Raw genomic sequence first — 26,299 nt, 5'->3', positions numbered from 1 at the left:
ATAACGCCATACTTTAGTATTCATTGTGTATGCTGCATAGCTAATGCCAAGAAAAATGCTAATGATTATCTGATGTGTGTTTATATTTGCAAACCAATGCATTATTATGTTTCAGCTTTTCATTTCCAATATTGATGTTTCTAAAAAGAGAAAATAAGATGCACAAAGAGCAGAGGTAGAGATTTTTAAAGCATAAAAAAATAGAAGTAATTACTCTAAAAGATACCTCAAAGAAATTGGTTCAAAAAAGAAAAAGGAAGTCAACTTCTTTGTAATAAAACATTTCCACATTCTTCAACACAGAATGTAACATCCTTAGAAACATTCAGATGGAAAAAATTAGATGCAGAACAATAGCCCAAGTGAGCAAGATAGGTAGGCATTCAATGTCCTGAATATCTGGAGGTCCAATTGATCTCTGTTGCAATGCATGGATGATAATTATACTCTTCTCTTATCTACCCTAGTGAAATGTCCACAAATTCTCCCAAATTTAAACTAAGAAATTCAATTCCTGATTTTTCTAGCATATTCTACTTGCCATTTAGATGTTTGGATGCTGTTTTCCAACTTGTGAACCATGGCTTATCATCTGTCCTTACTGTATTCCCATTTTTTCTGTACCCAAATTGGCTTTCTACAAGGAAGATATGCATGACATATATGAAGAGAAGAGCTAAATGAGGGTAATTGAGACCTGATATTATTTCTAAATCAGGAGCTTAGCTCCATTTAGCAAGAATCATTTTTCACCAAAAAAGTGACTTCTTGCCAGTTGGCATAAAATAAGCAACTCTTTCTGGAGCTTTTGCCGCTTACTCAAAGTTTACATGTCCACATCTAAGCATGTATTTCAGCATCTTATTTGGGAGCTATAGTTAAGGAAGGGGAAAATATTACCCATAGCAAAAGAGTTCCTCAAATGCTAAAGGAAGGATGAAAGATGACAGGACCTACTTTGTATCTATCCCATTTCACAAATGGTTGAGGATAAACATTCAGCTGATTAGACCCTACTTTTAGAAATTCCCCATATTTGACCCTACTGCAAAGACAAATGTTTTGAAGAAAACTGGGTATAAGAAAAGAGCATAATCTGCCAAAACAACTATCTAGAAACCAAAAGTCTGATCTGAAATATGACTTCACAAATGACTATATGGGCTTGCCCATGGCCTTTCTACAACCAGCACTTCATTTTCTAATAGTTGGATTGGTGAAGTAGCTTGCTCCCATTATTAACCTTTAATCTACTATCTCATTGCTGCTACTATTCACTTATAGAAGATAGGACTCATGACTCCTTCATATGGGAGCACATTCCTATTCCAGCACATGATCAGATTTGTTTCCCCAGTGTTCAAACACATACTGTTTCTGTGGCCCCAGGAAGTCTCCATTCTGAGACAACAGGGTCCAGCACGTACCTCAAAGGAAGTAATATATGGTATTCTCAGAGGAAAATTGCAGAAAAAATAGAAGCAGAGTGGTGTGACGACCTAGAGTCAGCAGGCCAGAAGAGGAATCAGTAAGTAGTTCCCAAATTAGTCCTGTAGAGCCTAGACTGTGGCCTAGAACACATCCTGACAAAAATATTGGGGAGGAAAGGGAGAGGGAATTGAAGGGTTCATTAAACATATATGTATAAACTGTGTGAATTGTTGTTCATCTCAGAGAATTCTTTCTCTTTTGAGATTGAGCTCCATAAGTTCCCTATGGCATAGCATGCTAAATCATGTCAATTAACCACTAGCTGGTTTTATGGTCTTGAGCAGATTATCTAGGTATGCCCTATCCTCTTCTGCATAGCTTAATAATAGGGGTCTGTAGGTTCCACACCTGGAGTAAAAGGAAGTATCTTATCTCAGCCCTTGTACTGTACAGGAAAACACAACTATCCTTATGGATTTGGGTTTGTCTTTCATTTAAAAGAAGTCTGAGACTAAACCACATAGTATCCTTTGAGGGGACAAAGAATGTGATCTATTATTAAGACCCATTAAATAGCCTATGTATGCACACATTCATTTACTCAAACAACAAGTATTTCCTGGCGCTCATGTGCCAAGCACCATGCTAGGTGATAAGCATAAGGAAATAAATGCATGCCTAGTCCTGAGTGAGGTTATAGGCTTGAGTTATAGGTTTCATCTGTGGCTTCACATTATATATAAAATTACACAAATGCACAGAAAAAAATAGAACTATCAATCAAGTAAGGGTATGCAGAATGTAAAATTAAAAGTGCTTTTAAAAAAAGAGGGACTAAAGTACTTCAGAAGAGGGCAAGACTCTCCTTTACTGACTACTGCCCTATTTTATGAGAAATCAGTGCCAATAAATCATACTATCACACATAAGGAACAGTTAAGGTATTGTTCCAAAAAACATCACAGCCCAGATTTACATCCCCATGCCACCAACATTCCTATGTGCCAGGTATGGCATCAGGTGTAGGGGGTATACAAAGAGATGAATAAAGATCACTACTTGATCATGTGCTAGAATAGGGATGTGCTCCCATATGAAGGAGTCATGAGTCTTCTATAGGTGGACAGTTGTAGCAATGAGGTAGTAGATTAAAGGTTAATGAGGGGAACAAGCTACTTCACCAATCCAACTATTAGAAAATGAAGAGCTGGTTGTAGTAAGGCCATGAGCAAGTCCAAATAGTCATTTGTGAGGTCATATTTCAGATCAGGCTTTTGGTTTCTAGAGGTCACAGTAGTGAGGAAGGGGACATGCATACCTACAATAGGTACAAAGTGATGCAACCCAAATAGGTACAAGATGCTTGGGAGAGACAGAGTAGAAAGGAAACTAATGTTCTCAGAGGGGTCAGAAACTATACCAAGTGAACAGGGTATAAAGTACACATAGGAGTTCACCAGGATTTAAAAAGTAGTAAGTAGTGGGGTTGTATTATTATTCAACAGTATTTCCAATCTGCAAATACATTTTTTCACTTTGGGCATCTATTCCTGCCGAACTAAGTGATTTTGAACATATCTCAAACCTCTTTAAGAAAGTAAAATGTGCAAGACTAAGAGCCAGGACATTTTCTAGAACTGTAGCCATATATGAACAGACTTCTTCTGGGGAAATGAATTAGGAACATAAACCTTGAAAAAATAAATTCTTTCCTGGTATGCTTCAATGAAGAACTAAGTTGCATCTCGTTATGCATTCTGAATTTTTGAAGTTGATTGTTAGTTCATATGTCTTTTATAAACCCAAAAGAATCCCAGCTCTCCTTCTGGATTATTCTGTGATATTCACAAAATCACTAAACATTCTTAAATCTTTAATCTATCCATTAGTTCAGCATTTACACTATGATTTTGGTTTGTCTATTTGTTTGTTTGTACTGGGTATTGAACCAAGGGGTACTTAACCACTAAGCCATGTCACCATCCATTCTTATTTTTTATTTTGAGACAGGTTCCTGTTAAGTTGCTTAGGACCCTGCTAAGTTGGTGAGGCTGTCCTCAACTTGTAATCCTCTGGCTTCTGCCTCCGAAATCACTTGGATTACAGGTACACAATGTTTATTAAGTGCTCAGGCAGGCAAAAGATACTTCGGAAAGACAGTGGGTGAAGGGTAGCTAATACTGTTCAAAGGTGTCAGAGGATATAGCACTTCAGCCGGTATTGAAGAGTGAATAGGAGTTCACCAGGTTCTACGATGACAAAGGAACAAAGAACAGTCTTTTCCCTGGGAGAGACTAAAAATGTAAAGGGTGTCAGCCTTGACAGCCAAGTGTCAAGATGAAAACAGAATACTATCAAAGAACACAGAGAGAGACTCCCAATCACCTGATGAAGGAGGCTTAATAGAAGAAGTACATTTAAATTAAACTAAATTAGGAAGAATAAATAACCAAAATCATGTGGATGGCATGTTTAAGGCACAAGGAACAATGTGTATTAAGGCCCAAAATAGATTAGAGACCCAAAGAGGAAAAGGTAAAATCAGTAGAGGCAAATGAAGAAAGGTCTTATATGCCTTTCTATTAAGTTTGGATTCTTTCTGCCATATGAAGAGGTATCAAGTAGTTTTTAATTTTATTAACTATTATTTAGGTGACCATGTAGCAAATGTCTAAGGCCAAAGACTTTTTCCCCAGATAGCAATATGGGAATAGTTTTGCAAAGCAACACTATGAAGATGAGCCATGGGAGAAAAAAAAAACAAAAACATGGGCAATATGCAAAAAAGGAAGACGGGGGAAGCAATTTCAAGAGGAGCCTCTATTTAGGACACTGACCAAAGATGGCAGTGATGCCAGTAACTGGTCTTGGAAACCCAAAAGGTAACCCATCCCAAGAATTTAGAGAAAAGTAGAGAGCTAATGAGTTTGGTAGACCTTAGTTAGTGTTTGGGATTCCAAACAGAACTATGCCACAGTTTCCAATATTTGTGAAATAAGAGTAACCAACTAGCTTAGAGTAGTGATGGAAAATAATGAATTTGGTGTGCTCATAACAAATATGATTGTGTAGTACTTTTCGTATATTAGTAGTTACTGGGCCACCATCAAGTATTACATTCTCAAGAGAATAAGAACAAATGGTTCTACTGTCTTTGTCCAATAGGACAGCATTTATAATGAGTTTTAGAAAAAAAAATCATCGAAATTTTTATACAGATTCTATGAAAAAACATACTAATTCTAAAAAGACAAAATACCCACAAATAAAAAACATGTATATAAGTTAATATACAAAAATGAGAAGATGATAACAGTGACATATTGGAAATCTCTATAGAAATTCACTTAGGTATATCTAGTGAGAAGAAAGATAAATATTTAAGCATCTTGTCTTTGAGAAGTATTTTCCACATAGTGAGTCAAAAAGCTAAAGGAAACTTTAATTCACATGTGATAGAAAAATATATCTCTTACTAAACTATTATTCTCAGAAGAGAAAGCAAGAAAAAGACAATAAATACAGTTGCAGCAGCATCCCTAATACGTTCATTTGACATTGTGGAATTATTCAAAGGAGAGTTGGACATATGGGCTGAAGATTTTAAGTTGAAGGCCACCAGCATGGGAATATGTGCAATTACCCAGAAATAATAAAGAATAAGACAGAAGAGAAGATCTTTGGGGAACACTAATATCTCGGAACTACAAGAGGAAGAGAAGCCCCTGATCACTGAGGAAGATGGTCAAAGAGGTGAATAGTATGATGTCATGGTAGGGGTGATTCAAGATGAATATATTGCTAGGAAGCAAATGTTATAGAGAGGTCAAAAGCAAGTCTTTTTACCCACCTATCCTTTTTCCAAAGTTTACTAAGCTTGCTGACATTAATTTTTGTGCCACAAGACAAATTCCCAAGTATACCAGAGGTCTGTTGATGTGTTTCAGTACATCTTAAGAATTCTCAGACTGGATAGTCACTGTAACTGGAGCAACATGACCCAAACCACACAGTATGGTTCAGTTAAGAAAGAAAATCTTAAGAAACATTTTTCTTTTGGTGGTGAACGGTACCACTGTGGCCACTACTCAGCCCTGTTCCAAAGGGTACTATTATGATCTCACATTTTTTGCCTTCTTGCAGCATGCTGGGCATTACACAGGACAGAAACAAACATACAGAGGTTTTAGTTAGTAGATAAACTATAGGCAGCATTTAGATACTCACCCCCCCACACACACAAAGAAATATGCTCAGTTCTAATAGCTTTTATTTGCTAACTGTAGCCTCAGAAGACTTTGCCAAATGAAGATGTAAATATTTAGTCTGATCGGGTACTTGTTCAGCCTATCACTGCTATCAATAAGCTGTAAGGCCTTGGAATCTATTTCTTTATCTGGAAAACGGGACCACCTCACCCTAAGGTTCTAAGGATCCAATGATCCAATTGTATTGTAAGAACTGCTTTGAAATAATTTAAGACATTCTACTAACAGAAGATGTTTACAATTACTGCCACAGGTTTCACAAGCCAGAAATAAAGTTGCCATCATTCATTGAAATCTAATCATGCCCCAGGCACTCTGCTAAAAGTTACTCATGTACAAGTTCACATAGTGCATCACCACACAGGCACTAGTATTTTCCATTCTACGGATGAAGCAACTGATGTTCAAAGGCACTAAGTCACTTGCCAAAGTTCATAGACTTAGTAAATGGATAAGTAGGACTACACAATCCCTCACCTGTGTTGCTCAAAAGCCCAATGTTCTTGTTTATATTCTCTCAGTCATGCCAAGTGCATATATGATGTGTTCTCCGCTATTCAAAACCTTTGCTTGAATATGAATTATTCTTAGCATCTCAACGTAAGCGAACTGTGTCTCCACTGTGGTGTTGGGGACCAAACTTTGGAAATGAGAAAAACCTCTATCTACAAAGCAGACATTCAACATTAGAATCAATGGCAGAGGAGCACCTGTGGTTAGAAAGCTGACAGCTGGCTGTACCAACATCAGGAGTCTCCCCTCTTCTCAAGTTCTGAAACAGCAAAGGGAGGTGGCATCACAAGGCTTCATGGATTTCAAGGAAGAAGTTGTATGACTAGAGGGGACTTCTACAGGAACAAGAAACTTTGCTGCAGTGGTGAGATAAATGTGTCCTGAAGTGATACAGGAAATGAGGAAACTCCCCATGGGTTAATCCTATTTTTCACTCATCTTCTTGGGTGGGCAGGAGTGCTGACATGTAGCTTGTGGCTAAGAAGAAATAAAGATGTAAGCAGCGAGTCCTGTGAAAATAAGGTCTTTGGCTGCAAAGAACCATACTACCCTCTTGTTATCTTAGGGTTCTGTCCCCATGAAAGGCTGTGGTAAAGACAATGATAGTATTTATCATTTGTTGAATGCTGAGTATAGGCAAGACATTGTATCAAATGCTTTCTTAAGTTATCTCATTTTATTCTCATAAACTTGATGAGGTTATTAGAACTCCCAGTTTACAGATGAGAACACTGACTCTTAAGAGGGGTAAGATATTACTCAAACAAGTTGCACACTAAGGAAGTGGCCAAATTGAGATTTAATGCTGATTTGTATTTGATGCTCCCAATGTCTTTACCATAATGAAACAGTGGGTTATTAATATTCTAAAATCATAAAATGATCACATAAATGCAAGGGGTTGGGTCTTCTCACCTAGTGCTTCTCAATAAATTTAAGTGAATCCAGGCAGTTGGATTTTTTTCTTCCAGAAATTTAGCTTTTCCTGTAAATTGTATAAATTGCCTTTGATACATCTCAGGATATCAGCAAGACACTATCAAATGTAATCCTGCTAGGCAGTTTCTTTAAGGCCATCTTCAGAAGGATGTAGTGGCTAAAGCTTAATTAAATAATCTTACTAAAATTCATAGCTGACTTGACAAAGGACTCTGTTCCACAATCTTCTGGAAAGATGGCTACAAACCCTGGCTACAAGGAGATTTACTTTGGCAAATGACTTCCCTGAATACTGACTGCTGTTCCCAATAACTTGTGGCCCTTGAAGTTTTGAGGAGTCCAAAGGCCACTGAATTACATGACAAAGACCCCTCTGATCCCAGATTTCAAGACTTTTAGCATTGTATTCCTGTTTCATGGTAACTTCATCTTCCCCACACAAATGGAAATACCTCAAGGGCACAGTATGTATCTTTCACATATTTGAATGTCTCTCTGAGCTTAATGCTATTTAGAGCCCAAAGAAGATCCCTGATCTGGACTGGTAATGTCACTGGAATTAGAGGATTGAGGAGGACAGACACAGAAACTATGGTGACAAAATGTTCCTGCCCACCTGCCCCTTTTAGTTTCTTTTTTATTTATTTATGTTTATTTACTTATAGTTGTAGGTGGACACAATAACTTTATTTTATTTATTTCTGTAGTGCTGAGGATCAAACCCAGTGCACCATGCATGGGAGGTAAGTACTCTACCACTGAGCCAGAACCCCAGCCCCCCTTTTAGTTTCCTAATTGAGATTCACAAGTAGATGCTCTGGGTCCAGCCTTCTGCTAGGCAGGAATTCAAAACAGGTAAGATGATATCATATCTGCTATTAAAGAAGTTCTCAATGTAATCATGGGAGCCAGAGTACTTGGTACAGTTCCAGAGTATAGTTCTTCCACATGGCACACAAGACCCACAATCAAATGTATGCTTAGGTATGTTTTCCATTCAATTTTGTTCCAGGAAATCTCCAGCAGGGGAAACCAAGCATTTGAGAGGTTCCTACAAGGTGTTCTCATGTTTTTAAATCTCGTGGTACACAACTCTAGCATCAGGTGCCTGATCCACTTACCAAATCCTAGGTTTGTTCTTGTTTTCACCCTTTCAGGGAAATCTATAGTCTGCTGGGAGTGCAAGGAACTTCCTACAGCTCCTCCTGACCCATGCCCATGGAGAAATCTCCTCTGGTAACTTATTAGTAACAATTGCTAAAATTTTACCTATGCGTATACACACTGACAGTTGAAATTTACTTTGTCACCCAGCTAGTTCATTAGCCTTTTCTTTTCCTTTTTTGAATGTCATGTTCCAGATACAACTGGATGTTGAGTAGACTTGTCTAGATTAGAGACCTGGTACAAGCAAGCCTACTCTTACTATGTGTGTAGTCAACAGACAATTCCAGATCATAAACGTAAAACCAGAAACATGCACTTTTGCATAGGAAACCATTAAGACTCCATAAGAAAACATTTTTCACCTTTCCCTCTCCTTATAAGAGAAATTAGGTTTTAGACTTAAACTTCCAGAAAATAAACCCCACCTTTGTCAGACACCATTGATTAAAACTCTACTTGAGATGATATCTATAAAAGGAAACTATGGGGAAAGAAAACTTAATTGGTGGGGTTCAGCTTTGTCTCTTTAATCCTAGACAAATTCTCAAAGGATCTATTCCTGACGGGCACCCTGAAAGATACCAACACTCTTCTTATGGCCACTGGTTGCCAGAGAAACTTTTAATAGTGGATAAGGAAAGCACTAGAAACAAGTAGGAAAAAAAAAGAATGGCAACTCTGATTATGAACTATTTTCTAAAATTAGGTGTGTCATGGTATATGTATTATTGAGAAAATGTGTAACTAGGAAAATCAGTGCTGGGGGCATGTGTAAGAATTTCAGATGGTATGAGTATGTACATGAGAGTGTGAGTCACTAATCATTTGTGTGAATCAATGTGAATGGATGAGTCAATGTGATTATCTTAGTGAGGGAGTGTATGTCAGTGTCAATGTGTCCATATGAGATTGTGAGTTAAGAATACATGACAGTTACAGGACAGCATGTGATGGCATGGGCATGGAGGTTGATGCAAGCAAATGTATCAAGGTACTCAGAATGTGGCTAGGGTAAATATGTGACTGAATATGCATACTAGTAATTGTCCTGTCACATGTAGTATCAGTAATTCCCTGTGTGTGAGTACATGTATCCATCTATGTGAACTGACTATTGTGATATGAATTGGATATATCAGTATGGTGTATGCCAGTGTTAATGCACATCAGTAACTATATGTACCACACGTTCCTGGGTGTAAATGTATGTAGCAGTGTGAGTGAGGGTGTTCTACTATGAGAACAGGAGAGTGGGAATGTATAAGAATATGTGCCTGGTATGACTGTGCTACTGTGAAATTTTAGAGGGTATGTAATTTATATGAGTTGGCATGTAAGACGGTACACATTTGAATGTACATTAGTGTTAGAAACTGTAAGTGTCTATGGGAATGAGTAGGAATGTGTGGTTGTAAATATAAGTGTCGGAAAATGTGAGTTTAAGTTTGTGGACATGGCTCAGCAGTAAGTACGTCTGTTAGTGTAATTTAGTATAAGTAGTGAACGTGAATGAGAATGTGTCATTGTGAATATATCTGTGTGAAAGTGATTGTGTATGAAACTGTGTATACAAGCACTATTTATCAGCATCCAAGGGTTTATTTAAATAAAGACTCTAAATCTTCTAACTTAAAAAAAAAAGTGATTGTGTATGAGTTCGAGAAGGTCCCATGATGGCTGTCAGTGACAATGGCTGAGTTCACGAAAATGAGAACTTGTATACTTATATTTCAAGTTGTGTTCCTGCATATTTGGTGGAGAGAGCAGTTATATCTCACTGTGAAGAAAGTAAGTACATGAATGTGAATGTGTATTCCCATGCATCAGTATGATTTTGTGTGAATGTCACAGGGGAAGGAAGATGGTTTCAATGCTATAAATGTAAGTGTAAGAGCATGTCATTCTGAGTGTAAGAGTGCAAGAAAGTGTAAGAGGGTAAGTGAGTGAGATGGCATGTAGAGTCTGAACATATATAAACATGCAAATATGAGCATTATGCACATGTATTGCCCTGTAATGGATTGTGTGTGTACTGTGAGGAGTAAATCGTGATGAATATAAATATGTTGGAACCTATGAAATTAAGTATGTGTATGGCTGTATGAGAAACTGTTTCAATGTAAGAAAGTCAATGTATGTGTGTGTGTTGCATGTGTATGTGTGTGTGCAATTATGTAGACATTTTAGTGTGCAAAAAAATTTTATGTTGTATGTGGCTCTTAGTGTGTGAGAATATAAGGAAGAGTATAAAGGTGTGAGTGAGTGAGAGGATGAGGATGAGATATAGGGTAAATATCAGTGTGTGTTAATGTGAAAGTGTAAATATATGAAGGTGAGTTTGTGGCAGTGTAAATATCCCTGTATGTAGTATGTTTGTAAATAAGATCATACGTAAGGGTGAGTAGGATCATCACTGTGAATGTGTTCAGTGTGCTAAGTGAGAATGAGTCAGGAAATAAATGTGACTGTATGAGAGTACAAGTATGCTTGTGTGTGCGCGTGCGCGCGCGCACATGCTCAATGGTACTTCAATAATTGGTAGTCTGGGAAACTCCAGGAATCATCTTTCCCTCCAAAGCCACAGCAGCATACCTCCTATTACAGGCAGGTTACATAGCCACTCTTAACTTCTATCTCATCAAAGATAATATCTAACTTGAGCTAGTATCACTTGTATAATCAGAAAGTAAAAATATTAGAGAAAATACCTACCTTGAAGGGTTACGGTAGGAGCAAATGGTAACACACAAAACTGAAGTGCTTAGTAAAGAGCTGGCAACAATAGATAATAAATAAAAGTTGTTGTTGTAGCTGTCATAGAACACCCAGGAGTGATCCCAGGGCTTGCTTCTTATTTTAGTCAGTTCTAGTTACCTCCTGTCAGTCAAAGTCTATAGAGGACTCCCTACGAGAACATCTCTGGAAAGTTGAATGCATCAGTATTGACAAGGCTGTAATTTCATACCTTCAATTCCATGGCTGAAACACTGGGACTTCCCTTTCATGAGAAGGCATCACAAACAACTGGTGCTGAACTGTAGCTTTTACTTTGTCCCATAGTCCCAGGGCATGCTCAGGGTAAAAGGGAATTGGATTGTATATTCCTTGTTTGTTTTTCTTGCTTTGTGTGTGTGTGTGTGTGTGTGTGTGTGTGTGTGTGTGTTGGTTGGTTTGTTGCTTCTCAACTTGGGGAACAGGGCAGATGCCTAAATAGCTGACAAAGAGACAGAAAACAAGACAGAAAGATAGAAGGACAGCAAGCTACAAATAGGTCGCTGGACTGCAGGGTACAGAAAGCTAGAAGAAGCCAATAGAGGAAGCTACAATGACTGAGAGGCAGACAGAGACAGAGGTAGATGATCAGAGAAGCAGGCTGAGAAATCTGAAAGAAATGCAGAGGAAGAAGGAGAGGCCCAATTTGCAAAACTGCTGGGGAACTGTTGGACTTTTGTAAAAGAGACTAGAGATCTATAAGATGTAGTCCCCACCCTTGAAGAAATTTCACTCTAGTTTACCTGACCAGATGAATATTCCAGAAACTGTGAGAGAATTATTTAAGGCAGGAGAGAAACAAGTGCTATACTGCATGCTACATATTCAAGTGTTGAAGAGCTGGAAGAGAAAGTTTGCCCTTACCACTTGGTTGGGTGAAAAGAGAGGGAAGTTTCAGGAAGGTTTAAGTTAAGCTTGGCAGGCCAAGAAGAGGGTGGATGGGTGGGAGTACACTTCGAATAAGAAGGTAAAAATAAGATTATGGGGCAGTAAAATCACAGAAACCCATTGACAGATTTGTGGTGTGTGGCTGAAATGCCACTTAGACATCAGGAAAGGAAGAGAACAGGAAATGACAGCTTGATGGGAAGCAGTTTCTGTGTTACAATGAAGCTCTTAGACGCTGCTTGACATTTGCAAAGGACCTGGCAATGATTGTTATGTTGTTTCTCCTCCTCACCCTGAAATGTAGGTCAAGGCTGTCAGTTTCATATTGGAGATAGGGGAACCAAGAGAGCAAGGGAAGCTGTACTAGGACAAACTCCCCCAGTAAGTAGGGGTCATGCCCTGAGGTCTAGCTGGTAAGGCCTGGGCAGGGTATTTAGTACTGGTGCCTCTGATGGAAAGGCAACATTTACCAGAATTTTGAGATCCCTAACTCTCTGCCTTGGAATCTATTACTCACCTCACACAGCCACTGCTGTAGGACCTCAGCACAGGTAGGCACTGCCCATGAGAAGGGGCTGGGCTGGCTTCAGCTCCGGCAGACTCAAAACTAAGCACAACAGCTGCCACAAGATGCAAGAACTCAGCTTGTCTTTCTTGGGGGAAACCTGCCAAAAGAAGCATCGTGGGGGAGAGGGAACCTCTTTCTCCACCTGCTACCACTCCCTAGTCCAACCCCCCCCCATACATGTCACATGCATATACACTATAGGGAATTTCAAAAAATTCTTTTAAGAAAGCTAGAGAAGCAGAGAGGGAAGACGTCCTTTTAAAGGGGAGGAAAAAAAATACACTCTTATGCAGGATTCCAGAAAGGGCACTGAATTAGTATTTCAGAGATAGGAAATTTAAGTTGAGAGTTAATGTTTGTCACTTCACTTCTCTGGGCCAATTTGCTATCAATAGGAAAAGACTCACCTTAGTCACCTTGGGAAAGTATTGGGAGGGCTAAACCAAATAAGATAGATGTGAATTTTTATATAATTTGCAGGATCATGGGTAAATGTGCATCATTATAGGAGGTGACAAAATCTTGAGTACAATAGGAACTAAGCTTCGTGATGACTTGGCACTACTATTCATTTCATTCCTTTCCTCAACTCCATGTCTCCACTTCCATTTCCATTCCCCTTCCCACCAACCTCTTTCACAGGTGAGGAAGAAAATGTCTTTCAGGCAAAAGCACTCCAAGTTCCCCTAAAGGCCTCAACTCTGGAACTATTTGGGACATCCCTCTACATTCTTCCTATCTCCGGCACAGAGAATTATTCTACAGTCTCCCCAGATTTCTTAGGTTGAAGATATAATGTTTGTTGTTATCATTTTGGCAATGATTTACCCTATCCTTCCCATATAGGTTTCCATGTAACCATGAAGCCAAGTCTTTCTGTATCTCCCCCCACCCCTGTAGTGCTACGGATTGAACTCAAGACATCATGCATGCTAGGCAAGCACTCTACCATTAAGCCAAACTCACAACAGAAGATGGGTCTTTTAACTACTCCATTTTCTGCCTTTTCTCCCAATCAGTTGAACCTTTCAAAGAAAGGCTCTTCCCCTTGTAGAACCCAAGCTCTTCAGTTTCTATTTTTTATTCCTCCTCCACTCCCATCAATGCTGTTTATCCTCAAAGAAAAAGCAGCAACTATATGCTAATTTCCTATAGAGCATGATCCAGGCTAGCATCCATTTTATTAGAAGATACCAGAATGTACAGTGCCTTATTCCAAAGATATGGATGGATATATATGTAAAGGTGAAGATGGCAAAATTGAAGCCTCAGGGAGCTCAGAAAAGCCCTATGATCTCCAGTTTCCCTTCTTGAATAAAAGACCAAGCCATACCCTGGGTCTGCCTCTTGCTCTGGGCAACACTCCAGCGCACGTCTGTCCCTGAGCCTCCCTGGCATTCCCTGTGTACTTCCCACATGCACACTCCAGGCAGCCTTTCCAAATCCCACCCACTGCACCACTGAGTGGTGTACCACCCCCTTCCTTGCTGCATGAGCTCACCCTGCAAAAGGGTGGGGGTAGAAGGAGAGGAATAAGGACTGCCAATGCTCCAGAGAGGGGCAGGGTTCAAGGAGAGCACAGAAAAGTTCTCAAGAAGCCCGCTGCCCATCCTTAGAACTGAGAGCTAGCTGGAGAGGCAGCATCCACTCATTGGGGTAGGGAACAGTGCTACAAGAAATGGGGAAGGGATACACACCAGCCCAAACTAACCAAGAACCTCCAGGTTTCTGACAAGATCAGTTTACCTTGAACTTAACTCTACCTTATCCCAGTTGCCACAATTGAAACATTTTGTAACTCTATGGCAATTAGCCTTGAACTCACCAGTTGCTCAGCTTGAGCCAATGCAAAAAGACATGGAAGGACACAGTGCTGGACCAGTTAGCCATACTCCTCTGCTGTTTGTAGGTGTGTTGTGTTAAGTGTGTGTGTCTGTGTCTGTGTGTGTGTGCGTATATGTGTGTAGGGTAGTATGCTCTGTGTGAGTACATGCACATGCTGGGTCAAGTATTTGTGTGCTGTTGCATGTGTGTATGCTGCATCATATCTATATCACATTGTATGTTCATTAAGTCTGTGTCATGTTGGGTGCATGTGTAGTGACATGTTTATATCACGTTGTATATGTGTATGTCAGTATGCTACTTTGTATGTCCCATGTGTCTGTATTGAGTTGTGTTTGTATTGCACCTCTACTGTGTCATGTGTACATGCCAGTTATCTAATTTGTACTGTGCTATGTCTATGCCATGTTGTATATATCGTGTGCCTATATCATATTTTGTGCCAATTCTGCCTTGTTGTACACCTGCAATCTCAGCTTCCTGTTGGAGACTGGGATGGGGGTCAGTGCACATATCTTGTACATACCTAACCCCCCTTTGCCTTACAGCATTCCAGCTTCATGATAAAATCCTTGTCTGGGGACAAGGACTGTACTTTAGTGGTGGGAGTGGGGGTAGGGATGGGGGAAGATGTGGACAACTATTTTACAACAGACCCCTCCCTTACTAATTGCCTTGCCTAGCACTAACAATCTCTGGGAAAAGCATTTTGGAAACTTTTTCAGGCCCAAAGAAGAAAAGGATACTGGGTTTGGGAAGGGGAACTATGACTTCCTCTCTAAGCCCATTCATATGAGAGAAGGACTTGAAGGAATGGCACCTCCCCAAATTTCTCGTTCTGGCTGGCTGGAAGGACTGGAGCCTTTCATTTTAGGGACTGTAAGCTGCACATGTATACTGGCACCCAAGTTGGGTCACAGGATGTCAATGGGGAGCTCTGTTAAAGGTATCCCTGTTAGGGTCACTAGAGGGCGCTATTGTGCTGTTAGGGATAGTGTCTCTTTAGGGTGCAGAATTCCAAAGTCTATGGGACTCAGGTGGAGATGGGGGAGAAAGGCATTAAGAGAAGAATATATACTGTCATCCCAAGCCCTTCCTCTTTGGACACAGAGTTAAGGAGTAAGAGGAACTAGTGACTATCCACCACTTACCAATACCTGGATTCTGTCTATAAGACCACCACATAAAGCTTTTCAGGGCATTGGTTGTAAGTCCCCTAACAGATTCTAGACTTGGACTTCTTTGATTCCTTCTGTACCCCATTCACATGAAGTAAAAGTAGAGCCACAATGCTGAAAGAAAAAAAAAAGTGTGTGTACTGTTTGTGGCATTATTTTGCATTGTTTTCCCAAAAACCCCAGGATATCCAAAAGAGCGTGTAATATAGACTGAGTATTTGGGAGGGGGTAGAGGAAAGCTGTATTTTAGTAAACCTGACATTACTACCAAGAATAAATGGACCTGCTTCCTAAAAATGTCACCACCATCTTAGAGAACACCTAGTCCAACTGTATCATTTGAAAGACAAGGAAAATAAGGCTCAGAGAAGAATAAACATGCAGGAGCCCTGATTTCTGATTCCCAAGGTTCATTCCATCCCAGCTTCTGGTCCTCTAGTCCCTAAAACACTTTCTTCTTTAAATTCAACCCCCTCCATCTTACAGGAAAACCCTGGCCTCCATCTCCACTATGTGGGCTTCACCACAGCAGTCCTATTCCGTCTCAGGATCAGACCCCTGTGACCACACTTTGCAATGATTTCCTCTCCTCACCAGTAAACTGTAAATTTTTTTCCATCTTCAAGGTCCACTTCCCCCATTTTGCATCCCACCTCTAGACCCAACTGTAGCTGCAGTTTGCCCCCCTCACTGCATCCCCTGGGTGCATCACAGATTACCAAACCTGCAGATAATTGACCGAATGTGCAAATCAGACACGGATCTATTGCATTGATTAACATTTCCAATTAAACTCCTGGGTTAGTCTGTGTGTATTAGGGACTCAAGTAATCACTGAGTATGTAAATGCAAATGCCTTCCAAGGCCACAGAGCCCGGTAGGAAGCAATGCATTTCTGGGAGGAAATGGAAACAGACTGCAAGACTCAGAGTTTCATTTGGTTCTCCAGTACTCCAAAACAATATTTTAAATATATGGCTGTTGATCCTAGGCTTGGGCTTCACACCTGAAATGGAGGACTTGGGTCCTGCGCGTGGATGCATACCCTTTCCCGCCCCCTGCTGGAAAAGCTGTATAGTGTGGAGTTGGCCTGCAAGTATTCCCAGACCCTGCAGAGGGAACCGCCTAGCCCCTGGCAGGTGGGGCAGGGAAGAGGGAGTCCTGATGCCAGGGCTTAAACTGCACTCCAGATGTCTTGACAGCTGCACTTACCTTCCAGGGTAGAGGTTTTACACTGTGCCCTGTCTAAACACTGGATCAAACAGGCCCCTGGGAAGGAGGATTTGTTTTTTCCTTTAAGCAGGGCCCTCAGACCTGGTCCTACACTACCCTACTGATTTTACATATCAGTCAACCTGTCTGGGCCAGATTCATAGTAACCCCGCTCCCTTTTCAGGTTCTGGTCCCCCCATCCCTTCTCCTTACCAATGAGGAAAGTGGCTGTTGTTGAGGATGCTGCTCACCAAGCTTCTTCTTGTTCCCTTAACCAAAGTTACTGGCTCCTGAAGGTAGGTTATGCAGGTGGGCATGCTACTGATACCCTGAGTAGCTAAAAATTGTCCCTATAATTTTGGCTGAGCCATAACTGCTTCAACTACTAAAACTTTCCTGTATCACCAGGATAATCAGGGCCTTTGGGCTGGAAAGACCATGTTTTTTCTCCTTACACCTCTGTATGGCTTTAATCTGCACCCCATCTGATCTCAGTCTGATTCTACCTACTCTGTCTGATTTCTAGATCTGATTTTTTTTTAATCTTGGTCACCCCCTTTGACCTCATAAAAGCAGACTCTGATGGCAGCACCTTTCCTTCCCTTCAGTTATTCCTCATTTCCCTCACCTGTCATGTCTGCTACCTACTCTCCTCCAAGATCCCAACAAACTTGTTTGCTCTTTATACTTTTTCTGACTCTGACCAGAAAAATCTCCAACCTGTGGGAATGGCCAGCTAGTCAGAATGTCCACAGGGTGTTATGGCCCTTTGCCTGTACCTTCTTACATTTAAACCTCGGTTTAATTAATTAATTAATTAATTTTAATTAATTAAACCTCGGTCTTTCCTATAAGGCTCACTTGCCAGTCTGGAGGCTTGAAGGATCTGCCCCTTGACACCCCAAGGTCTCTCTGGACTGTCAGCCTTAACACAGCATACCACCTAGTATCTTCTCATTTTTGTCTTGCATAGGCATGGAGGAGTATGACATTTGTATTCAGAAATCCAAGCCCAGTCTATTAAATATTCATTACCATATTAATCCTCTTAACCCAATGGAGCCCTTGATTGGGAACCTCAAGTCCAAATCGCAGATGTTGCCCAATTATAATTTTGTAAATGGCCCAGTGAAAACCGCACTGACCTTTATACCTTGCTCATCCCAGAACAGGGCCACAGTGTTGTCACGAACAGGAATGGACCTCCTTCTGTTCCAAGACCTCAGACAGCCATACAGTTGGCCTGGATTTGAGTCTGCAAAACCATGGGGGGAGCAAGACTAACATGGCTAAAGGCTTCCCTGCTGAAAGCCATTTTTTAAAAATAGCATTGCAACCGCCCCCATCATGCTTCCCAAAGCCAAGCCACTCACCCTTCTATCCTTTGCTTCTAGAGACCAAAGAGCAGACCCTCAAGTCCAGAATCTGGAACTGGATTCTGGAAGGTGGGACCAAAAGGGGAGGGGGGAGCCACACACACACAAATACACACACACACACACACACACACACACACCAAAAAACCCCAAATGGGCCCTGTGGTCTTTCCTTGCCAGAACCACCTGCCGCCCCCAACCCTCACCCCACTCCTCAACCACCACCTAAGAAAAGAAAATCTACAAAAGAATCTAAAAATCTACAGAATCTAAAATGTTCCAGTTGCCCAGAACTGTGGCAATAATCTTGCCAGAGCCAGTTCACAAATGAGGGAAATTCTCCCTGCGAGGTGACGGGGACAGGGTAGGGGGAAGGCACTAGACCCAATGACCCCACTCCCCAAACACAAGGGCCAGCTACAGGATTCCAGGGCTTTCAGGGGCCTTATTGCATCATTTCCACAGGAGAAGAAAAGAGTCCTTCTGTCATTACCATCCCCCCACCAAAAAAAGGGGAGGGGGATAAAGAGAAATTTATAGAAGTGGGTAATGCACCCATTTAAGAAAATCGTCACTTTTTCTGTTTGCTCAGGTTGAGCTCTTCCACTGCTGACTTGGTGAGACAGCGACCACACCCCCTCCCCTTCTCTAAGGGGCTGCTGTCACAGCTACTGTGGTGGTGATGGGGGGGGAAGGAGGGTTCGGGAAGGTGGTTTAAGACTTACAGGCTGACGTAGCTCTCGGGCGGATTTTGCCTCAAGCGGCCCAGGCCCTAGTGAGTGAGTCCAGGGCTTGGCCAAGCAAAAAAGCCCGGGCCCTTCGGGAACGGCCCTGACACACCCACTTGTCCGCGTATGCGAACCAGGATCAAGCAAACTGCTCGCTGGGCTACAGGGGTAGCCACGTAGGAGACTGGAGGGATGTGGGAGCGGGAGGGGGTACTCCTAAAGCAGAACATCTGCTCAGCAGTCTCAGAGCTGATCCCAGCCGCCACCCCCTCCTCCGAGCTAACAAGGTGCCGGTAGGTCGCGGGATTTACCTGCCACGGGTCCAGTCACCCTGTCAAGACCTTTCCTCTACCTCCAAACGCTCTGGCTGGCGGGGCTAGGGAGCCGCAGCCCTGCGGCCGCAGCCGCAGCCCCGGACCCACCCGCTCCCCCGGCTCTTCTCCCGCCCCAGCTCACTCGCTCCCGGAGGGGAAAAGCTGTAGCCCCCAGTGTGAGATCCCCAACGGTTCGCTGCCACAGCTGCCCGCCCGCGATAGAGCTCTTGCTTGCCAACCGCTCCCTAGCCCTTCTCTGCTATGACGTCACCCGGGCTCTGCACCGTACCTAGGCCAATCAGATGGTGAGCATAAAACTAAAATCGCCCTGAGTGGGCTACTGGGGACCAATCTTTTGTTTCCAGGCAGGAAGCGCCCGGGAAGGGGTGGGGGGACTGAAGGGGAGGGAACAAGGAGAGGGAAAGAGAAAGGAGGTAGAAACTTCTACACCGTCGGGTTGTCTAGACAGAGGTGGAGCCATCAAGAAAGAGGTACCTAGATAGAGGAGGGGGAATTTCATGTTATCTTCCTTACTTGCCCCACTGAAGAAGACTGGGCTTTCCGGGGAGGAAATCTGACCAACTACAAGGGCACACATTATTGAGGAAAATGGACTAGATTTGGGACACCACCTGTCAGGCAAACGGGTTACACAGAAAACTCAGAGAGGGATTCAAAGAGATGGTAATCTACATAGGGAATCTACCCTTCTGAAAATGAAACGCATTTCAAAACACACGATATTATACAAGAAAGAATAATTATTCCACTTCAAATTGAGTATGTGCATGATTTCATCAAAATGTGGTTCTCCCTGTCCATCCTTTTCCCAAAACCTCCAATGGTTTCTCTAGTCTCTCCTGAAAAGTTCAAAATTTTGCAGATGTCCAAAGCCTTCTAAAACCTAATTTCAAAAATCATCCCTTACTACTCCAAAATCCAGGAGGATTTGGCTAAATTATATAAATTATGGTAAATCCTTGCAAGGAGACAGTAAGCTGGCATAAAAAGCCTAATACAATATAATAAGTATATTTATAATAAAATGATATAAGATATAAAACATGCCTACAGAAAACAGAAGAGAACATAAAATTATAATGGTTGGGTTAAAGTAGTAGAACTATAGGCGTTTTTTCCTGTCTACTTTCCAAGTTGGTTAAAATGGGTCATGACCATTTTCAGTTTGAGAGAGAGAGAGAGAGAGAGAGAGAGAGAGAGAGAGAGAATATGTGTGTGTGTGTGTGTGTGTGTGTGTTTTACTGGTGATTTAACTGACAGGCACTCTACTTCTTTTATACATCTGCAGACTTGCTTTTCATTTTGAGATAGAGTCTCCTTCAAATGCAGAAGCTGTCCCTGAACTTGTAATCCAATCCGGCTGCTTCAGCCTCTGTAGTGGATAGGATTACAGGTGTGCACCACCCCACTCAGCTTCAGTGCACTTTCATTGAATTTTCTCAATATTGCATAACATTCACCAATCATTTCTCCATAATGCCCACAAAATATGTTTCAAAACCAAAAATAACCTTAATATATTCTCCTAGGTCCTTTTAGAAAAAGTCACACCACAGATCTCCAGATTTACTGGTGATAATTTCTCAGGCAGCTGGAGAATGGAATATTTCTTTTGGAGTAATTCATTTTGAATTGTGATAATTCAGTAAATTGATAAAAGAACAAAGACCCAATCGATGACAAAATGGTAAAGAGGAAAACAAAAACTAAATAAACCACATGATCCAGATCACTTTGCATCTCGTCCTCCTTAATTAAAATATATATTTATGCATACATATTGCATGAACATTGTAGAAAGTGGCAGATCTGGGCTACCTACCTAAATCTGAATCCAAAGTCTGTGCATTTTTCTAATGTGCTACAGTGTACTCCTAGTAAGAATTAAACATGGTACTTCTGACTTCGTTAAAATACATACTTGCTTTTAAAAACAGACTATACAAGATTGGTGGGGTTTTCAAATCCAGGCATTTAAAAATATAGTTTTTGTCGTGTTGTTGTCTTCTAAACCAAAAATGCACAACACTCTCCCTCTCAAATCCCTGATTAATAGGTTTAAATCAGAATGATTCTGCTTCTGATGATTTCACAGTTATCTTTTTAATTAACTTTGGTGTTAAAAAGAAGTAATCACATTACATTGATTTTTTTTTTACATAATGGTAAAAGTAACCTAAAGAATATTACTCACTTAAAGTGATGTCATTTACTTAATGTTAACATATATGATGTATAAAATGCATTTATTTGAGTTATTTTAAACAAGAACACTTTTTTTAAGAAACAGGAAGATATAACGAGATTTTCCTGGCTAATGATTAAACATGAGTCTTCTAAGCTATTGATTTAAATTGTAATTAAAAGGTATTTGATTTCACTTTAATCCTCCCATATACCTCAGCTGTAACTCAGAGGTATTTATGCAGTCACTGCACATGGTTATTTAAATGTTTCATGTGTATATTTCTCCTCACCCTGGTGATTACAGAAACTAGCATGGGGCCAAAATCCTATTAGGTGCTTGACAAATTAAAGCATAGTGATGCCATCCAAAGAGGACAGGAGTTAGGACCCAAGCCCAGCACAAAAGACTTGGGTCTTCCTATTATAAAAATGACAGCCTATATTATTTTTGATAGCAGAAAATGGTCTTTACTGTCAGTAATGGTTTGTTTTCCAAGAATGTGGCATTTATACACAATGGAGTATTACTCTGCATTAAAAAATGACAAAATCATAGAATTTGCAGGGAAATGGATGGCACTAGAGCAGATTATGCTAAGCGAAGCTAGCCAATCCCTAAAAAACAAATGCCAAATGTCTTCTTTGATATAAGGAGAGTAACTAAGAACAGAGTAGGGATGAAGAGCATGAGAAGAAGATTAACATTAAACAGAGATGAGAGGTGGGAGGGAAAGGGAGAGAAAAGGGAAATTGCATGGAAATGGAAGGAGACCCTCAGGGTTATACAAAAGAACATACAAGAGGAAATGAGGGGAAAGGGAAAAATAATACAAGGGGGAGAAATGAAGGTCAGTAGAGTGGGTAGAGAGAGAAGAGGGGAGGGGAGGGGAGGGGGGATAGTAGAGGATAGGAAAGGTAGCAGAACACGACAGTCACTAGTATGGCAATATGTAAATCAATGGATGTGTAATTGATGTGATTCTGCAATCTGTATATGGGCTAAAAATGGGAGTTCATAACCCACTTGAAGCAAAGTGTGAAAGATGATATATCAAGAACTATGTAATGTTTTGAACAACCAACAATAAAAAAATAAATAAATAAACTGGGCAAAAAAAAAAAAAAGATTCTACGCTGGAATAGCTTGCAGATTTCATCTGTGCAATTTGTCCACCCAGCCCCACCATCCTCAGCTCTCTTGTTTGGGAGCTCCAAACAAGATTTAAGGATACAACAGTACTACCTTAATAACCTCTTGGCATGTGTACCCTACTTCTCAGATTACAAACCACTATTGTATCTTCTTGTTTAATCCTCACAACAACTGCAACAGTTTACTTTGGCAATTATTATGATCTGTATTTTGTAGATGAGGCAATGGATGCTCAAGGGTTTGAAGTCACCTGTCCAATGCTTCACAGTCATGGTCCCAGAAACCAAGTCTTCTACTTTCATTTTTTGTGATCTTTGTATTACCCAACATGGCAACTTAAGGGAATGTGTGTGGGGTAGGGAGGCATTAAGTGTTTTCTTTATATGCTCTCTGACTTATAATGCTGCCACTTGTAATTTTTCAAGTCTGTGATGGTGCACAACTGATAAGCATTCAGTAGAGACCACACTTCAATTTTTCAATTTTGAATTTATGTTTTTCTGTTGGGGCCTTCCAACCCAATCAGCCACTTGATTCACATATGTGAGAGGCTCTGGAATAGGGCTTGTTGCAAGACAAGTAAGCTAAAATGAATCTTCTAGCCAAATCCTGGATGAAGGGAACATTCTCATACACTGTTGAGTGAAGTGAAAAATGGCACAACCCATTGGGAGGAAAGTAAATAATATTTAGTTTTTTACAATTCCAACACAAGGAATCCGCCTACAGATATCCTCATAACAATATACCAACATGTGCTCAAGTACATTCACTACAAATTCCCCCTCAATAAGGGAATTATCAGAGAGTTTTAAAGCACTTTATTGAGATCTGATTACTATGTAAAAAGTTGTACATATTTAAAGTATACAACTCCATGACTCTGGGGCTAAGTATACTATACTTGTAAAACTATCAACACTATTGATACTGTAGAAATCTCCAGAAGTTCTCACCTGTCCTAATAAGGGAATTGTCAGATAAATTATGGTATGCAATATTTTAGAATATAATGCATCACCTAAAAAGAATCAAGTAGCTCCCTATATACTAAAATAGAAACATACCTGAACACATTCTTCAGTGGAAAAAAATTGCAGAACAGCATGTGTACTATGATTTTATTTTTGTTGAAAAACAAACCCTTTGTGTTTATATTTGTTTAAGCTGGAATTATACACAAACTGCTAATAGGGTAACTGTGGGAATAAAAATGGGAAAGAAAAGCATGTGGGTACGTGTGTGGTATGGGGAGTATTCAATTTTCTTGGTATAGAGATGGTATCCAACTTCAAATGCTGAAACTTACAATTTTTCCACTTTGGGATGGTGCAAAAGCAATATGCTTCCAGTAGACGTTTTACTTGGAATTTGGAATTTGGATATTTTCCCAGGCTAGTGATATGTAGAATGATACTCTCTCAAAATACTGGGCAGTGGCTGCAAGCCACAAATCCGAGTCAGCCATGTGATCACAAGGGGGAATAACATGTACCCCACAGTGGAGTATGTAGCTAAGGTAGGATGTTCAGTAGGTTAGGTGTATTCAAAGCATTTTCAACTTGTGATGGGTTCACTGAAATGTAACTCCATCAAAAGTGAAGGAGCATCTGTACTTCTGTATTATTTTTACGGTTTTTTTACAATAAGCATATACTGCATTTTGGTAAAATACAGCATTAAAAAAGGAAAATATAGCTTTCTTTGGGTTAAGACAAAAACAAACAGAAAAAGCACCCAGTTATCCTGAAAGAAGTCTAAATGTTAGGTCAATGGTTCAGGTAGAATAATCATGGATGTGGCATGGTAGGCTGAGCTAAGCCAAACCAGGGCAGGCATTGGATGCAGGGCTATGATGTACAAGCCAATGGACAAAAGCAACCAGAATTTCCTGGCTCCCTTCCCACCACCAAATCAAGTTCCCCAGTCAGAAGCTGCTCCCAGTAGTGGACTCTGAGTCTATATGGCTCTCAGTCTTCACATCTTTTGCTCTGTCAGATGTACATTTAAAAAAAAAAATCCCCCTAACTTTTTCCTAATAGGAAAGAACTTGGCATAAGGTGTAGTGGCACATGCTATAATCCCAGCAGCTCGGAAGGTTAAGGTAAGAAGATGGCAAATTCAAAGCCAGCCGCAGCAACATATAGCAAGGCCCTATACAACTTGGCAAGACTCTGTCTCTAAATAAAATATAAAAAGGGGCTGGGGATGTGGCTTAGTGGTTAAGTATCCTTGGGTTCAATTCCCAGTACGAAAAAACAAGAAGAAGAAGAAGAAAGAAGAAGAAGAAGAAGGAGGAGGAGGAGGAGGAGGAGGAGGAGAAGGAGGAGGAGGAGGAGGAGGAGGAGGAGGAGGAGGAGGAGGAGGAGGAGGACGACGACGACGACAATGGCGGCTGGTGCACAGGCACTGGGTAGGATCACGGTGCCCACTTCTCTTTTACTCAGGGTCTAGTCACTACAACTTGTTGCCATCACTGCAGCCTGGCCTTACCAAATCCCTTCATTTCTGCTTCATACTGCTATCATTAATAGCAGATAGCATTGTGCAAAGAGGAAAGAGACTCAGAGATGCCAAGAAGTGTCATCATCCTATGTCCTTGAAAAACCAGAGGCTGGGAAAGAGAGAAGCTCATGGCTAGGAAATTGCCATTGTCTTGGGTCCACTGAGTTCTGGCTAGGAATCAGAAGACTCAGATTCTAGTTTAGCCTCTGGAGAAGAAACCTTGAGCAGGACTCCAAATTCCTGACCATTAGTTTCCCCCTTTGCCAAACCTGTTCTGAACAGTTGAATAAACGCTAGTGCATAATGAAACAAGAGTGTCCTGGGCATATTTCAGAGCTGTACACCTCCATACTAGACTTGATGAGCCCCCATTTTTACATGTGTTCCCTAAATGGTATGCACTTGGGATTGGAGGGCCTGTCCTAACCTTCCTTCACTATAATTAGCCCTCATTAGAGACATGCCCTGCAAAACCTATGAGCTAGGAAGCCCACCACCTTTGCCCTCCTCCCTTCCAAGAGGGAGTTAGTGAAGGAAAAGCCGAAGACAATTAAATGCAGGAGGCTCTGGGTGAATTAATGTGAGAATTAGGAAGTTCCTCTCCTCTGACTTGGTTTTAATTAGCCCTGTTTCCACCATGGTCCTACATATCAAAGCACATTATTTAATTGAGCTGATGTTCTGTTTGACTTTTCTCTCAAGGGGATCACATTATACATTCCTATCCCACACATTCACAATCACTGCACTGCCAGAACCTCAGTCAAACTGCAGAGTGAATTGAATTTGGAAAGTTGATTTTGTTGCTCTCCCCCACTTAAAAAAAAGAGAGAGAGAGAGAGAAGGAGAAAGTGGAGGACAAAATCTAGGGGACAAAGAACCAAGGAGGATAATAGAAAATCAAATCCTATTATTATTATTTTTTTGGACCGGCTGGACTGTGATGTCATGATTTCCCAGCTCACCTGTGGTTGGCTGCTTAGTTCAGCATCTGCTGAGAGCTAAAGGCTGATTATTTGCCAGAGATACAGACCTTTCAGGGAAGCTTTGAATCATTGCTGGTTGTCGTGACAACCTGGGCAGTGTCTGCTCCTGATAACCACATAATGAGGTTGTTAGGAACAGTAGTGCCCTATCCCCACACCCAACCATCTGAAGTGGTAAGCCATGAAACATTTGTCTCAGGAGGTGAAGAGGAAAAAAAAATAAGTGACCAACAGGCAAATGGGGACGA

The 26,299-nt window shown here is 40.9% G+C and overlaps 1 protein-coding gene across 10 annotated transcripts in view; it reads right to left on the bottom strand.

The window, feature by feature from the left end:
• The window catches only part of Pak3 (p21 (RAC1) activated kinase 3), a 257,142-nt gene that overhangs the window by 99,302 nt on the left and 131,541 nt on the right, over positions 1-26,299 (bottom strand). For 3 of the 10 annotated variants that reach the window (XM_058571635.1, XM_058571645.1, XM_046420867.2), the window contains exons 1-4: positions 19,197-19,355; positions 17,927-18,036; positions 15,543-15,683; positions 12,496-12,643 (exon numbers count right to left, since the gene is read on the bottom strand). The exons of 1 other annotated variant lie outside the window; for it this stretch is intronic. The gene's annotated coding sequence lies outside the window, so the exon portion shown is untranslated. Of the gene's footprint in view, positions 1-6,409; positions 6,691-12,495; positions 12,644-15,542; positions 15,684-17,926; positions 18,037-18,154; positions 18,220-19,196; positions 19,356-26,299 lie in introns of those variants that run through there. 6 more of the 10 variants (XM_058571639.1, XM_058571637.1, XM_058571640.1 and 3 more) reach the window with 6 other exon arrangements.

This window comes from Marmota monax, unplaced genomic scaffold (assembly GCF_021218885.2).
Source record: "Marmota monax isolate L192 unplaced genomic scaffold, Marmota_monax_Labrador192_F-V1.1 WCK01_AAM20220418_F8-fsc00050, whole genome shotgun sequence".
Lineage (NCBI taxonomy): Eukaryota > Metazoa > Chordata > Mammalia > Rodentia > Sciuridae > Marmota > Marmota monax.
This window is presented reverse-complemented; position numbering and strand designations above follow the sequence as displayed.